Source organism: Perca flavescens, chromosome 12 (assembly GCF_004354835.1).
Source record: "Perca flavescens isolate YP-PL-M2 chromosome 12, PFLA_1.0, whole genome shotgun sequence".
Lineage (NCBI taxonomy): Eukaryota > Metazoa > Chordata > Actinopteri > Perciformes > Percidae > Perca > Perca flavescens.
In genome coordinates this window covers 17,818,831-17,834,901 of record NC_041342.1, presented here as the reverse complement: position 1 = coordinate 17,834,901, position 16,071 = coordinate 17,818,831, and the positions used below count along the sequence as shown (strand labels likewise).

General features: G+C 39.2%; 1 protein-coding gene across 1 annotated transcript in view; it reads left to right on the top strand.

The window, feature by feature from the left end:
- The window catches only part of LOC114564985 (FYVE and coiled-coil domain-containing protein 1), a 48,930-nt gene extending 43,303 nt beyond the window's left edge, over positions 1 to 5,627 (top strand). Inside the window, exon 19 of the mRNA XM_028592735.1 lies at positions 5,522 to 5,627. The gene's annotated coding sequence lies outside the window, so the exon portion shown is untranslated. The remainder of the gene's footprint in view (positions 1 to 5,521) is intronic.
- The last annotated feature ends 10,444 nt before the right edge of the window (positions 5,628 to 16,071 follow it).

Genomic DNA, 16,071 nt, shown 5'->3' with positions numbered 1-16,071 from the left:
AACCCAGAAAACTGACTTCTGCTTTGCTTACTGGCAAAATTGGCTGATCTTTAATGTGCTTTTTGGTACATACTAATCTCACTCACTACGTCAGTTGACCACAGACTAGTTTTGCAGGCTGACATCTTTTAAAATGTGAATATATAAATTGCAGTTTCTATTACTGGTAGCTTGTCTATTTAAAAATACAGGGTTTGTGCACAATGTCCCGTGTCAAGCAAGTGATGATTCCAGTGACCAATCAGTGGTCTGCGGTGTTTTAACTCCACCTTTTAGTGTCAGCTTACGCTTGCTTAGAACTTCAATGCTTCCAATAAAAGTATCAGCTCCCAGGTACTTTTCACAACTGGTTCCAGGTGAGTCGAGCTGTGCCGTGCTGTAGGGTCTATATGCAGTGGAAATGAGGCATTAGGCACAGCAGTATTATTTTTTTTTTTTTTATATTTTTTGGGGCTTTTTCCCTTTATTAGATAGTGACAGTGGATAGACAGGAAAGTGGGAGAGAGATGGGGGAGGACACGCAGCAAAGGGCAACAGGTCAGATTCGAACCCGCGCCACTGTACAGGACTCAGCCAACGTGGGGCGCACGCTCTTACTGGGTGAGCTAGAGGCCGCCCCCACAGCAGTATTTTTTAAGCCAAATAATCAAAAAATAGTAAAATGTTTTGCATATCAGAACCTTAGGAAATGGACAGCGGCCGACACGAACACACACGCCTGTTAACTCGATATTAAAGCCGTAAAATAGGCTATCTTTCAACTCAGGACAGCGCCACTTGTCACAAATACAGATAGGATTGGAGATGAAAAGTTAAACTCACACGTAAACGCAATCAGTTTCATGGGAAATTAAGAATCAAAGAGACGATGTGATTGATGGATAGGATATGGAGCAGGGGAATGACAGCAACACCAATCACAGACGCTCCACTTATCACCAACTGCAATGTTTAATTTTTAATGAATGTAGCGTACTGGCAGTCTGGCACATAAGGGTGCTCAGTATTTTCTGGAGCACCCACAGTATCGGCGCCTATGCTCACGTCAGTGTGCTAAAATGCTCACAATGAAAATGCTAGCATTCTGATGTTTAGCAGATAACGTTTACTACCTTAGTTAAGCGTGTTAGCATGCATTTGCTAAACACAAAGTGCAGCTGAGGCGGATTAGAATGTCATTAGTTTTGCAGGTATTTGGTCATAAACCAGACTATTGGGTAAATTACATTTTTGAGCTAATGATGGCATAACATGAAAAGGTAAGAGATCATCAAAGTAGTTACATTTCATCCGGCAGTCCATTTAAGATAATTTACTCCAAACTACAAATGTTAGCCTCATAACATTAAAAGAAACAAAGACAGTGGGTCACCAGATGCATCCATTTTGGGATCACCTACTAGTAGCATTAAGTTATAATTCTGTGATGAAGTCTCAGGAGATTCATCAGATCTCTGTCAACGGAAAAAGACCAAACGGTCATTGTAGCGTATTGAAAGCTCCAGCTGCTTGAACAAATCCCTGAGGTCATGCAGCTGGCTTCCACTCGCCTTATAATTAGTTGGCTAAAGCCAAATGACAGTGATTACTACAAGTATGTCACACATGGCAACTTACCGAGCAACTGTATAGTGATCACTGTGGAAGATCTTTGTTCATACATACTTCTGTTTGACTGAAGTCTGAAGATATTGTGACTAAATGTTTATAATTGTCAGTGGTAATTAAGTTAATCTTGACAAAAATACATGAAAAAATTGATGAATTACCACACCTTGCAGCAGGAACATGGTTCAGATTTACTCACAGCGAATGTCATCTAGGTAAATGTGCATTTACTGTAGCAAAATTATTTAGTGACTTGAGGTGGGACTTCCCTGTAATTGTCCCTCCCTCAACTTTAATGTGTGCAGGAGATGCACAATGTGCCAAACAAACCATTACGTTTAGACACAACCTGTGAAAAACCATTTGGAAGGGTTTATAATGCTATTGCCTGCCCTCATTAGCGAGGCAATAACTAAGAAATAAAAGTCATAGTGGTGAAAGCAAAGACATCAATACCACCCTGTTTAAGAATAAACAGAGCCATGCTGAATATAAAATTAGAGCTATGTAATGGGTTTGATATCCAGTTTTAATGTCTGCTGAATATTGCTCTGATTCTTGATGTTACAACCATTTGCATATCAGTGTCCTGCTTTTGCGTTTGTCTCTTTTTGTTTGCTGAAAATAGGATTTATTATATTTTTTCTCTTTAACACTCTCAAGTGTTCTTCAACCTAAAACCTACACATAAACCACAACAGAGAAAACAATGATATAAAACAAACAGGTGTGTCTTATGTGCTGAACTTGTGTGTGTTCCCACGTCAGTATTTCATGGACTATCAGTGAAAGAATCAACCATAACCCCACTGATCTCTTTGATGGTCCACGAAATGTTTACAATAACAACAGTGTAGAGAAGCAGAACCTAGAGCCAATTAGTGCCTCATGTTGTAGTTTATGTATTTTGGTTTGTAAAAACTACAGGTCTATGTTTTTAATCAACTTGAAAAAACAAAGAGCTTTTCTAACGAAAGATTAATGTGGTGAAATTTAAAAGCTTATGGTGAGTGGTTTCAAAATGAATGTTAGAGAGCCATGTAAGGTAGCAAATAGGCTAACTTTTGTTTGAGATTTACCAGTGTAGTCTATTGGGACCCTCGCAGGTGGTCACAGGTTGAGATTATTAGCAGGATAGGAAAAAAAAAACATTTCTGCTACACCAAGTGATGTTTTGTTTAGACTTTTCTCTAATCATCTGCTTTTTTGTTGTTAATCACTGGATAATTTTAAGTATTTTCACGTTAAAAAAATATTCAAACAAAACAGGAAAACTGGTCACAACTGTAACACCAAACATCCATTGTACTTCACTAGGCCTACCTGTAAATTATATATTTGTACAGTTAAACACAATATCATGTAAATATCATTACTGTCAATATGAATACAAGCACACTGTATATACTGCCAAATCCAACTACTTCATGTATATATAACAACCTGTTACATTAATAATCTCATATTTATTCCAGCACCCTTTGCACTCTGCACCATTGTACTATTGTTTTGTCTACAAAAGGCATTGTGTTGTTGTGTTATGTACATAGATACTTTTTGACACATATCTACTGTATATCTGTACATAATAGTCAAATGTTCATGTTTACCTTGTTCAGGTTTGTTGTCCTTGTTTTTAGCTGTTATGTCTGTTTCTTTGAAAGTACATTCAGAGTAACAAAAAAATGGAGTCAAGTTCCTTGTTTGTATATACACTTACTAGGCCAAATGTTGATTCTGATTACTAACTGGTAGACATATGCAACCATTTTTAAGAGGTCACAAGCTAAAAAGGTTGGGAACTAGGCTAAAGTCTAAGAAAATAAGTAGTCCTGTGTAGTACTGTGCATAATGTCTCAATAAGTGATGATTTGTATATCTTCGTTTAGTAGTTACACAAATTATAACTGACAAGTAAACATTGGTTCTCCTTTATCTGTCTTTATGCACCACTGTTGCTTAGACTGCCAACAGTGAAAATGCTCGACCATGGAAACTAACAATAAATACAGTAAACACTCTTCTCATACGCATTCAAATCTCCCCTTGAGTTTTCTGAAGCGTGATTTGTCATTCTTCTCTCCCACACTGGTGAAAAGACCTTGTGACGACATGTGTCATCCATTACAGAACATTTTGTTGAGCTGCTCTTCTCTTTTCTCTGACAACCTGCAATTATATCAGCATGCTCTGATAAGTCACACTGCCAGCTGCACATTAAAAGAAGTCAAAAGCTTTTGAACAGACTTGTCAGGAACAAAGTGGAGGTTCAGGCCCTATCCTGTCATACTGATACTGATGGCTTCAGAAGAAAACCTCTGAAAGACCCTTTAAACATCATTAAAGTCTCTATGTGTTACATATTAACCCCAATACTGTATAACATTCTCAAATTACTGTAAAGAACTTACAGTAACCTGGTTAGCATGACCAGTCACCAGTGTATTTGCAAATGGAAGAAATATACTGTACTATTTTGCCTGATGTTTTGTTTCAAAGAAAGTGACTAAATGACATTATATTCAAAGCAACTCATCTCACATGGTAGTGATATTCAGTTGGTTGGTATCGTGCCTCATAAAATCAAGGACACATTTCCCACAAACCATGCTGCATCCCTTCAACTGACTGGCATTTTTCCACATGCATTTGTTTTTAAGAGCAAAAAATGGGTGACTGAGACTTGAGAATTTTCCATCCGCATTTTTGCTCATCTCACCATCTGCCATTGTGAGAAAACATTAGCTCCTTCTGTGCTGGAAGATCAGCAGCCCTCCTCTGCTTCTTCCGCCTTATTTGTTTGTGCCATAAAGCAATCCAGCAGACCTACTGTGAAATTTTAACTGAGTATAGCACACAAAATGTAGAGGAAAGGCCGGTTAACTCTGCCAATCGTCTTGGCGGTGAACTCTTTGTTGTGGTAATTATGTTAATTCATCAAAATTAATGTTGGTAGGGATTTGTTAATGTTAAAATGTTAAACACAAGACCTTAAATATTTAAAAACACCAATGATGCTGAACGCAGAATGTCTTGTAAAACAGGTCAACACCAAATACAAGCAGAATGATGGAGGGTAGCGAGGGCAAACTTGACCAAAATTGACAAGAGATCACTACTTCGCCATGCAAATAACTTCACTCACAGTTGCAAGAAGTCCAATCGCTATATTATTGGCCAATATCATAATTTATCATCACAATTGGGGGAAACTAGTGTGAGAAAAATGTCGCTGTCTCAGCCAAAAAAGCCTATGTACTGTAAACTGCAGAGGCTAATGCCAGTATGGCAATTCATTTTACTTGAAAACATGTCCTTTTCTTTAAACAACATACCGAACTTTACACGTAGTAGTACCTTATATCTTCTAGATGTATATTCAAAATCCTGCATTGTCTAGATGTATATTCAAAATCCTGCATTGTCTGCATTTATAAACCTATTAGCTAGCAGTCCCTCACCTTCACTGCCTTTGACGGTGAATTGCTACATTTATTTGCATGCAACTGTTGATCAGCAGAATAGCGTGAAACAGGTGGGTTTAATGTGCATTTTATTACCTGCATGTCCACGCACGTACAAAAACAGCAACCCACTCGTTTGAGCACTCGCACTGCTCCATAGCACTACTAGTGGTCAAAAACACCACAGGCTACCTTTGAAATAAAAAAGCCTTTGCCTTTGCAGGTCTTAATCAGGGTTCAAAACTGGAGAAAACACCACCTCAACATTTCAAGGAAGAACTAAAAGAAAGAAGTAACGATTTATTAGAATTTTGAATAGGTAAATCCATCTACCTTCTGGATTTTAAAGCCTGTTGCAACAATATTTTTATGTACACACAGATTTTGCATGTTAATTTGATAACCATTGTTAACTTTTTGTCCATTTTTCTGCTACTTTTGTTTTCTAGCAATCCTGGTTTGTGGGGAAAATCTTCTGACTGATACACATCATCATCATCATCATCATCATCATCATCAAGCACCTGTGGTTTCAGTCATCCAAGAAGGAAACTCTCCCTGTTGAATGAATAAATAAAAAGGTCATAAAATTAAATAAAAAGGTAAAAAGTGGTTGAGATTTGAATGGTCCTATGTAACGCTACTTTTTTTGGTATCTTCTACAGACAAAGTCCTCTGTCCCCCTCCTCGGCCTTTTCTCATACGCATAGCCGATTGATTAATTTCCTACAAGTGGGGCACTCAGTGGGAGACAGATATGTGGGAGGAGAATGGAGAGGATGGGGGTTAGCGTTAGGTCTTGCCTGGTTCCCCACAGCGTCCTCTTTGAGATGAGGTGGGTAGGTGGGCTTAGCACTCAACCACTTGATGCTTCCCATCCGACATTCTGTCGAAGACAAGTTGCCATGGCAATCCAACAGTATGATTGGTGTGTAATGGCAAAAAAGAGACGAACAGAGAGAAGGAGATATGTCCTGTGGAGAGCCTCATTGAGTGGAGGGGCAATGGAGCATAAACACCTTCAAGAGGTTGATTTGTATCAATAAAGCAACAAACAAGAAACAAACTTTTCTCATCTGTTTGTGGGAAACTTCTCAAATCTATTGACTAACTATATATAGAACTGCATAAAACATTACAACATTTCACACTGGGAGCTGACAAATCAAAGGAATAGGAGGCCGGGGGGAAACCAACTGATCATTACTTACGGTAATTTAAGGGCTTCTTAATAAAACAGTTGGACATGCCCATGTATTATTTGTTTCTTACCATTTCATTTGACCATATCTGAAATTCTTTGGACTATAAGTGTATTAGGGAACCTTTTCACAAGATGCTATAGCTGAAACTTACAAGTGATCCCCTATAGTGGTTATAATGGTTTTAGACCATTTCAGATGGAGGGGCCAGGCTGGGGCCACATGCAATTTTAGGGTTTACCAAATAGATTAAGCACAAGTGTTACATACCACCAACCCTACATTGGTTTGGTTTTACAAAAGACTAACGATACCGCAGAGGGTGAGGGGTGGGAGAGGGTTGTTGTTCTTGTTCAGTTGTATTTGTATGTTCAAAAATATATAAAAATAATAAAAAGTTGATCTTAAAAAATAAAGACTAACAATACACATATAACAATAAACACAAGAATACCCATTCAGTGTTAACCTACATTTTATTTATCACTACACCATGAATAGTGTCCCCTATTTGGGAATAAAGATGCGGTTCAAAATGTATGAAAATATTTGCCACAGTTAGGGAGGCCAGAGGGGGGTCGAGACTTAATATTACAAGGGCACTGGCCTCCCTTGGACCCCCCTAGAACCACAACTGATGCCTTAAAATGTGTTATTTTATAGAGGCAAAGAAAGGGCATAATTATTTGAACTTGGTAAGCAACTGCACATCTCATTATGACATTTAATAACTGATTTCTTAATGCTGAAAATGAATCACCAGAGAATTTACAGCACTAAAATGTTTTACTGTGAAAACCCTCTATCTGAATTTATGAGATTTTAATTTCATGTTAAACAATTGCAAACACTTTCTTCTTCTTTGTCTCTTTCTTGGATCAACAGAACATAACCTGATGGTTCAGATCAACTCCATTCAGGCTTGATTGCTTATCTGTCGTGGCTTGTATGTTCAAGTTCAAATTTTTAATCTTGACTTTTGGTCTGAATTTCACATATCCAATTTAGGTGACTTGATTATTTTATTTTATTGAATTTTTTTAATTTATTATCTCGGCAAAAGCATGATTTTAACAAATGCTTTCCAAAGACACAGAAAGATTGACAACTCAATTATTCTTTATCCTTTATCATAAAGTTTTAAATCTTTTCTAGCAAGGACATTTGTCTTGGCAAAGGGAATCCACTGTAATGACCCTGGGTTTTGTTTTATTTCCATTTTATTTTATATGTTTTTCTGTCATGTGTTGTTTTACTTCCTGCCTTGTGTGTTTTCCCGCCTTTTATGATTGTCTGCCCCACCCTGATGTGTTTCATCTGTCCCTCGTTACCACCCACCTTTCCTTGTTTCAGTGTCGAATTGTCTGCGTTTGTTCCTGGCTCTCAGTGTATTTTCTAGTGTGAAGTGTTTCTACTGACCTTGTTTTTTGTATTCAGCCTTAGGTTTATTAAACCTCGTATTTTGCTCTGCCAACCTACCCAACTGCTTTTGGGTCCTTCTTTTGAACTCTCAAACCGTGACATCCACAAAGGTAAAAAGGGGGAGTACTGTCAAGGTTATAGTGTGAACAGAACAAAAAAAAAAATGTTATCCAGTTATTAGTCCATATACAATAAAAAAACATATATCATTAATAATCCTCCTCTACCCAACAACCCACTATTCTAATCCAACTTCATTCATTTGAATATGTGAAATCACCTATAGTTATCTATAGTATTCTGTTCTCAGGGTCGAGAGGCCATTTAATTTAATGCTGGTTTGACCCTTGACCCTGACAGACATTTCAATTATGGTACTCACCATAAATGTCACCGGAGGTGCTTCTCATGTCGCTTAAATTTCCTCATTGACTCCTCCACTTGCCTCACTTCCTTGCGTCTTAGTCCTTTCCATCGAGGAGAAATGGGAGAGACGCAAGGAAATCGTCGGAGGAGAGAGACAACGAGGAAATGTGAAATGTGAAATGTGGGATGAGACATCCTTTCCTCTGAAACGTCACCTTAATTTGTCAGCTGTATGGGTAGGGTAAGCAACTCCTTCAGCTGCACGGCTTCCGGGAAGGCTGCTCTCGTGTATCCTCGCCTATAGCTCCTCGATGAACCCCTGTCGATGCTCACTCCTTGGTCCTCGAGGCAGAAATAAGAGCTTTCAGACGGCCTTCACCGAGGAGGGACAGAACAACTTCCGGTTCAGCCGAGGACCGAGGAGTCGAGGAGCTATCAAATAAGGGACATGAGATGCAGCCAGGATCCTTGAGTTAATGCCTAAAAAGCTTTAATTGATTATTTTGTGTTGTGACCACAAAGAAGACACTCTCTGTGAAGCTATTGAGGATAACAATCCAAATCCAAAAAAACAGGGAGATTTAAATGTTTTTTTTTCTTTCTCTGTTCTGCTCACACACAGTTGTAATTATCAGAGCAGTGTAAGACGATTGTTGCCTAGCTGCCTCGTCTAAAATTCAATTGCAAAGCCAAAACACTTAAAGCCACTGAAAGATGAAGCTGAGTGATTTCCATGGAAACAAGCCTCATATCATTGTCTTACCTGCTATTATGCTATACAAAAATAGCCCACAGATTGCTGTCTGCAATAGCAGAGAATTTTTGAATTTCTCTCAATGGGAGCATTTCCATGGATGTCCTTGAGGCCAGTAATAATGTTAAAATGTTCCGGGAACAGCAGGAGATATGCGTCATACCCTTCATCCAATCAGGCGTTTTCTTGGATGTCTCCCCCCCCCAAAAAAAAAACATTTAATACATTTTGATAGGGCCAGTGTCTTCTAGTCAATTATTGTGGTCCGTCCTGTTTTCTGTTTTGTTCTCTGAGAATGTCCACATCATGACAGGGTTTAATACTTTTTTTGCCTCATTGATTTATGGCCAACCCATCAGAAGACCCCAACTAGGTGATCAATCAACCCTTTACTCAAAACACTATCCTGCATGTATCTGCCACTGGAAAATGTGCCTGGATCCAGGGGTGGGTTTACAAACTGAATAGGGGGGCCAGACTGGGGCACAGTTTTAAAGATGGAGGGTACGTTTGGAAAATGAATAAAATGTGTTGAAGACTCACATTTAAAGCCCTGGTTTAATAATTAACTGTAAATTATCAGCTGATCCATTGTTTATTCAGTGTAATAAATGTGACAAAATGAATAACTTTAAAAATTCTAATGGGAAGTAATATCATTAAATAGCTGTGGTTGTAACTCCAAAAAGTCTACAGCCATGGACAGATTATGAAACAATGGGCCCCTGGACACAAAAACGTAAAAGGCCCCCCACCCCTCCTATACTGTTTGTGCTTGTTTTGTATCTATTTGTGTTCATTTTGCATTGTTGTGGTTGTTTTGCATCTGTTTGTAATGAAATGTTACATAGACTCTGGTCTCATATATCAATTCTGTTGAGATTTAATTAAAGCAGCATTTAGTATTCAGACAAATATTGTATATATATATATATATATATATATACAGTGGGGGAAATAAGTATTTGACCCCTTGCTGATTTTGCAGGTTTGCCCACTTACAAAGAATGCAAAAATCTACAATTTTAATCATATGTACATTCTAACAGGGAAAGACAGAATCCCAAAGAAAATTCCAGAAAATCACATCATATGAATTTATTAAAATTGATAACCATCTGATGAGGAAAAACAAGTATTTGACCCCCTGGACAAACAGCATGTTAATATTTTGTAGAAAAGCCATTATTGGCCAGCACAGATGTCAAACGGTTTTTATAGTTGGTGACAAGGTTTGTGCACATTTCGGCAGGGATGTTGGCCCACTCCTCCCTGCAGACAGCCACCAAATCATTCAGGTTCCGAGGTTGTCGCCTGGCAACTCGAATTTTAAGCTCCCTCCAAAGATTTTCAATCGGATTCAGGTCTGGAGACTGGCTAGGCCACTCCAGAACCTTGATGTGCTTCTTCTTCAGCCACTCTTTTGTTGCTTTGGCGGTGTGCTTAGGGTCGTTGTCGTGCTGAAACACCCATCCTCGACCCATCTTCAGCTCTCTCACTGAGGGAAGGAGATGTCGGTCCAGAATTCCACGATACATGGCCCCGTCCATCCTCCCCTCAATACGATGGAGTTGTCCCGTCCCCTTGGCTGAAAAGCACCCCCAAAGCATGATGTTGCCACCACCATGCTTGACGGTGGGGATGGTGTTCTTTGGGTTGTACTCGGTGTTCTTTGCCCTCCAAACACGACGACTTGAGTTGAGGCCAAATTTTGGTCTCATCTGACCACATCACCTTCTTCCAGGCCTCTTCTGAGTCGTCCAGGTGGTGAATGGCGAACTTCATGCGGGCCTGTACATGTTTCTTCTTGAGCAGGGGGACCTTGCGTGCGCTGCAGGATTTCAATCCATGACGGCGTAGTGTGTTACCAACCGTTTCTTTTGTAACTGTGGTCCCAGCTGCCTTCAGTTGATTCATCAGTTCCCCCCTTGTGGTTTTGGGATGATTCCTCACCGTTCGCATGATCAGGGACACCCCACGAGGCAAGATCTTGTGTGGAGGCCCAGACCGAGGGAGGTTGGCGGTGGTGTGGTGCTTCTTCCATTTCTTGATAACTGCACCGACAGTTGATCTTTTCTCTCCAAGTTGCTTTCCGATTCTCTTGTAACCCATCCCAGCCTTGTGCAGATCAACAATCTTGTCCCTGATGTCCGTAGAAAGCTCTTTGGTCTTGCCCATGGTGGTGATGTTGGATGCTGGTTGTTTGGGTGTTGACAGGTGTCTTTTATACAGGTAACGAGGTGAGGCAGGTGTATTTGATGTAGATAATTGGTTCGGATTGGGGCTGTGTCTTAAAGAAAGACTAACTGGCTTGTAGGAGCCAGAATACTTGCTGTTTGTCCAGGGGGTCAAATACTTGTTTTTCCTCATCAGATGGTTATCAATTTTAATAAATTCATATGATGTGATTTTCTGGAATTTTCTTTGGGATTCTGTCTTTCACTGTTAGAATGTACATATGATTAAAATTGTAGATTTTTGCATTCTTTGTAAGTGGGCAAACCTGCAAAATCAGCAAGGGGTCAAATACTTATTTCCCCCACTGTATATATATATATATATATATATATTCGCAAATAAAATGTTGTAATGGACTTTTACTTTTGGCCCATAGGTGCCCTGAGGCGATTGTTTAGTCGCTGTCCATGGTGCTGAAAGTAAACAGGATTGTCAGAGGCCAAACAGGCCACTTCAAATCACTTTCATAGGAAGATCGTTGCATTTTGGACTAAAATGCCACAATGCTTCTTGTTTTACCAGCATTTTTGGATTACTCTGAAACACATGCGGGAATTTAGATGTTAAACTTTTGACTGAATGTGAGTCACTTACATCATGGGGCCGACTCACAGTGACCTCACAAATTGCACCCAGCAGGGAACCGGACATTGTGCCTTCTGGAGCGTCTGAGAGGCGCAGGAACAAATGTCAGTTTTATGAATAGTTCCTTTTCTAGAACAAAGTCCCACGCATGTCATGCGAAAACATATACGATCCTTTTTTTCCCTTTTAGTTCAACAACCCATGTGTTCAGACTCGTTTTAAAAACATCTCTCCTCCTCCAGCTGCATTTGTAGACTAAACTGTTACGTCTCACTTTGTTGTCTTTGTGTCTGACGAGGTGCGAATCCCGAAGGAATTGACTTCCTCCTCCTCTTCTTCCACCTCCTCCTCCACATCGTCTTGGTGCAGCAGCAGCCAACGCGGTGAGTGCGTCCTGCAGCAGCAGCAGAAACAACAACAGCAGCAGCAGCAGCAGCAGCAGCAACGCACCTTTCGTTTTCTGGACGAGCTGATAACCGTTTTAAGAGTAAAACGCATTCTCCGGGGATCCGTGAATACCGATGGCTTCATGTGTAGATATTGTCTCTGAAAATTACGCATCGGTAAGTTCCTTTGACTTGTTTTCCACGCCGAGTGTTGCGCGGTTTTAATCACATCTTTGGCTTTTGCTGCAGCTGATCAATTAAGAAGGCTTTCACTGAACCCTAGGCTATATGTTAAAAAGAAAAAGAAATATATTCCTTTTTAAATGACAGAATGCAAGCTGGAGATTAATTCCAGTGAGAGTGTTCAGTATAAATGCTTTTCTTTTTTTTCCATGTGCAAAGCGAAGGTCACCCACATGCACTGATGAATTAAACGTTTACCAATGCGGGAATAAAGGATAAAAAGACTGGGCAAAATTAGCTTATTTATTCTGTACCATCAAGGGGAAAATCATTTGTCACTCATTGATTGTAATTAAGACTGTTGCATTTTTCTCTCACAAAACGTGTGATATGTTGCAAGGTGTAATTTAAATGATTATTTAGCAGTAGAGATAAACTGATATTCCTATAATACATCCTACTGTATATATGGCTTGTATGATAATGGCACAGACAAACATTAACTGAACATATTCACAAAGCTGCCAAGAACTAATCATTTCCATGGGCTGCGTGATTGCACACTGACAAACATGCAATCCCCTTTTACAGGCATTAACAGAGTTACATTTGGGTTAATTGGAGGCGTTCTCCTGTCTTACTGGGATCGTTTTCAGCTGAAAATAAATTATTAATACATCACGATGTTCAGAGGAATTCAACACACATGAGGAGGTAGCTGATGTGTTGAGACAGATCTTACAAAAAAATCCCTTTTCAACAGAGATAATTCATTAAGGAGAGCTTTTTCTCTCTTGTTTGTCTCTGTCAGCATCTGTAGACACACAGAGCTTGTGCATACACACACTTACACAACCAAGTGATCCCTGTGCCGATTATGCGGTTGCCCAATCTTCCCATCAAGTTTAAGAGTCGGTTTTGGGGTGTTCCTTGTCAGTGTGTGGTAAGGTTCAGTGTCTTGCAGTTGGTTAAGCCATTATTTATGATTGGAAATCCACATATTATATCCATGTGTCTCGTATTAAGTACTACTGGATAAAATAAACAATACAATCAGTCATTCTGTAAAAACCCACACATTTAGTGCTTTGTTTCCTTTATTTTCATAGGTAAGGACTGAACACCATTTGGATATTTCTCTAAATCCCCTTCACTTTAAAGCTTCACAGATTCTTACACATGTACCCCGTGCTGAGCAAAGCAAAGACTCTCTTGCTTTCTTGCCCTCAGGATAGTTTTGATGTTTAGCCCCTTCTTCCTGTACCAGTGTTTCCTCAATACCAAAGCCATATGGATTAGTTCTAAATACCAAGGACTGTTTGTTTGTTTTTACTTCAATTGGAGCCTTCAGCAACATGGCTGCTGTGACATTTTGGGTTAAAGAGATGGAGAGAAATTGAGCTAATGGTCTGACAGGTTCCTCTCTGTCTTTCTGTCTGTCTTCCTAATGTCTGTTTCTGTGTGTTTTTTTGTTTAAACATGCATTCCAACAGTCGGATTTTAGCCCTACTTGACACGTCCTCTATATCTCAGGGTTTTTCCTCTGAGCACGGTCTGTCCTCTTACTTGATAAAGCATCCAAGAGATGCTTTAGAGGTAATTGGATTCGGTACTGGCGAAGGGACACAGAGAGAAATGTCTTTGTGTGTCCATGCTGTGTGTGTGTGTGTGTGTGTGTGTGTGTGTGTGTGTGTGTTTTGTGTTTTACAGTGAATCATCGTGTTTTCAGGAAGCTATGTGGATGAGTAAGACCTGAAAAGCGGGGTGTTGGGGGAGGGGTTAAAAGTCTGACCCGAGGCATATCAATTTTATTATCTCAAAGGAAATTTATGCGATCCTTCCAAATTTCTTGCCTTTGGAAATCAACTTGTCCTTCATAAATCCATGCTTTTGTTCAAGATTCTGCTTTAATGTAGTGTGAGTGATGACATATCTTTTGTGGTTGTATATAACCTCAGTGAAAAACAGTGAGTGTAGGACTCTGTTGGGATAAGATATGAAGTGATGCTTACCCACTGAAGAGATGTGTTTGTTTATATGTGTGAGTTGAAGACAATGCATTAAAAACATTTGGCTGCAACTTACAATTTTCATTATCATTCAATCTTCTGATTATTTCCTTGATTAATCGATTGATTGTTTGGTCTAGAAAACATCAGAAAATAGTTTAAAATGCTCATCACTATTTTCAATTTCACAAGTTATTTCATCAAATTGCCTATTTTGCCTGACCAACACCCCCGAACCTAAATATACTCATTTTACTCTCACATAAGACAATGAAAAGCAGCAAATCATATTAAAATAGTTTATTAAACTGACTGTGGCTTCTATATCACCAGTTTTACCAGTTGAAGATTTGGAAAAACAGTTACTTGAAAGTATAAAAAAGTGTACCGTTTTTCAACCACATATTAGTAGTTTTTTCAGCCTGCAGTAAAGCAGCAATCTACTCTTTTCCAAATAACTAGTTTAGTTTGATCCTTAGAAGCAAATTAACTCTATGTCAAAGGTTTAATATGACAAAATATAAAGTTACAGGTTAATGTATCATCTTGTTCTACAGACGATTGAGAGCTATAGAGTTGCAAAGTGTGAAGAACCATTTTGGGTGTCCTTGGTTCCGGAAGTAAAATTCTCATTCATTTTTCTCGTAGACAATGTTATGTGACTCAAAGTTGGAGCACTTCAACGGGTTGGATCAGCATTGAACTCTCCTGTTGAAAGCACCAGTATAAAAGATGAATAGTTGTGTCAGAAAAAAATCTGCTTCTTTGAGAAAAAGTTGAAGATACAAGGTTGTGTACACAAAAAACGTCTAGCTAGCATCTTGCTACAACTTCTGGTGCCTTAAGAAACATCCAATCACATAGCTTTTACCATGGTCTGGGTGAATACTCGATTCTGATTGGCTGCAGAGCGTCCATTAAAAAGTAATATAGGGCACCTGTGTGTGTGTTCTGGCCTCCACGTTGTTCATTCATTCCTGATAATTGACACCTCGTCTGACATTAACCTTTACTTAAAATGCAGTGATGTGCGCTACTAGCAGCGCGTGGAAGCTAAAGAAAACTCATTTTACAATCCGCAGTTCAATTCAGTTCAATTTTGGAGCGACTATATGGCACCGTCTTTTGTTCTCAACTGCACCGACGAAAGGTTTTGAATTCTCTACCACTAACTGCTCTGATTGTTCTCTTAATACATCCACGGTCTAGCTGCTTTCTTCTCCATGGCAACGGCAGCCGAGACTCATGGGTATTAAAGCAATTTGAGCCATACATCCGCCATGCCATAACTACGAACTAAACACGATTTCTCAAAAACAAAGTTGAAATTAACTTATAGGACTGTGGCATTATCTGTGAGAGTCCTGTGTTTATATCTTAAGTAACATTGTTTAAAGCAAAAATGGAAATGAGAATACAGAATGAAGAAAAACACTTCCCACTTTGCAACTAGCATCTCAAAAACTGAAACATTACAGTTAGCATCAACAATTATTCAATATTCAAGTTTCCAAAACACATAATAATAAAGAATTTCAAAATGTTCATATAATCATAGTATTAAACTAACCTATAACACAAATATCTGCATAAGGCTTTTCTTAGTATGTAATTAGTGATGCAGTGTAACACGGTGCTCCCTTGTTACGTTGTTGTTTGTTGTCTTACAGAGCCTTTTTTCCTCTGTGTTGTATTTCAGAGCCCTAGTAGCTGAAGTGTGGTAGCGCTGAGGGGAGCAATCTCAGTGCATCCCTGTGAACACACACACACACACACACACACACACACACACACACACACACACACACACACACACACACACACACACACACACACACACACACACACACAAGT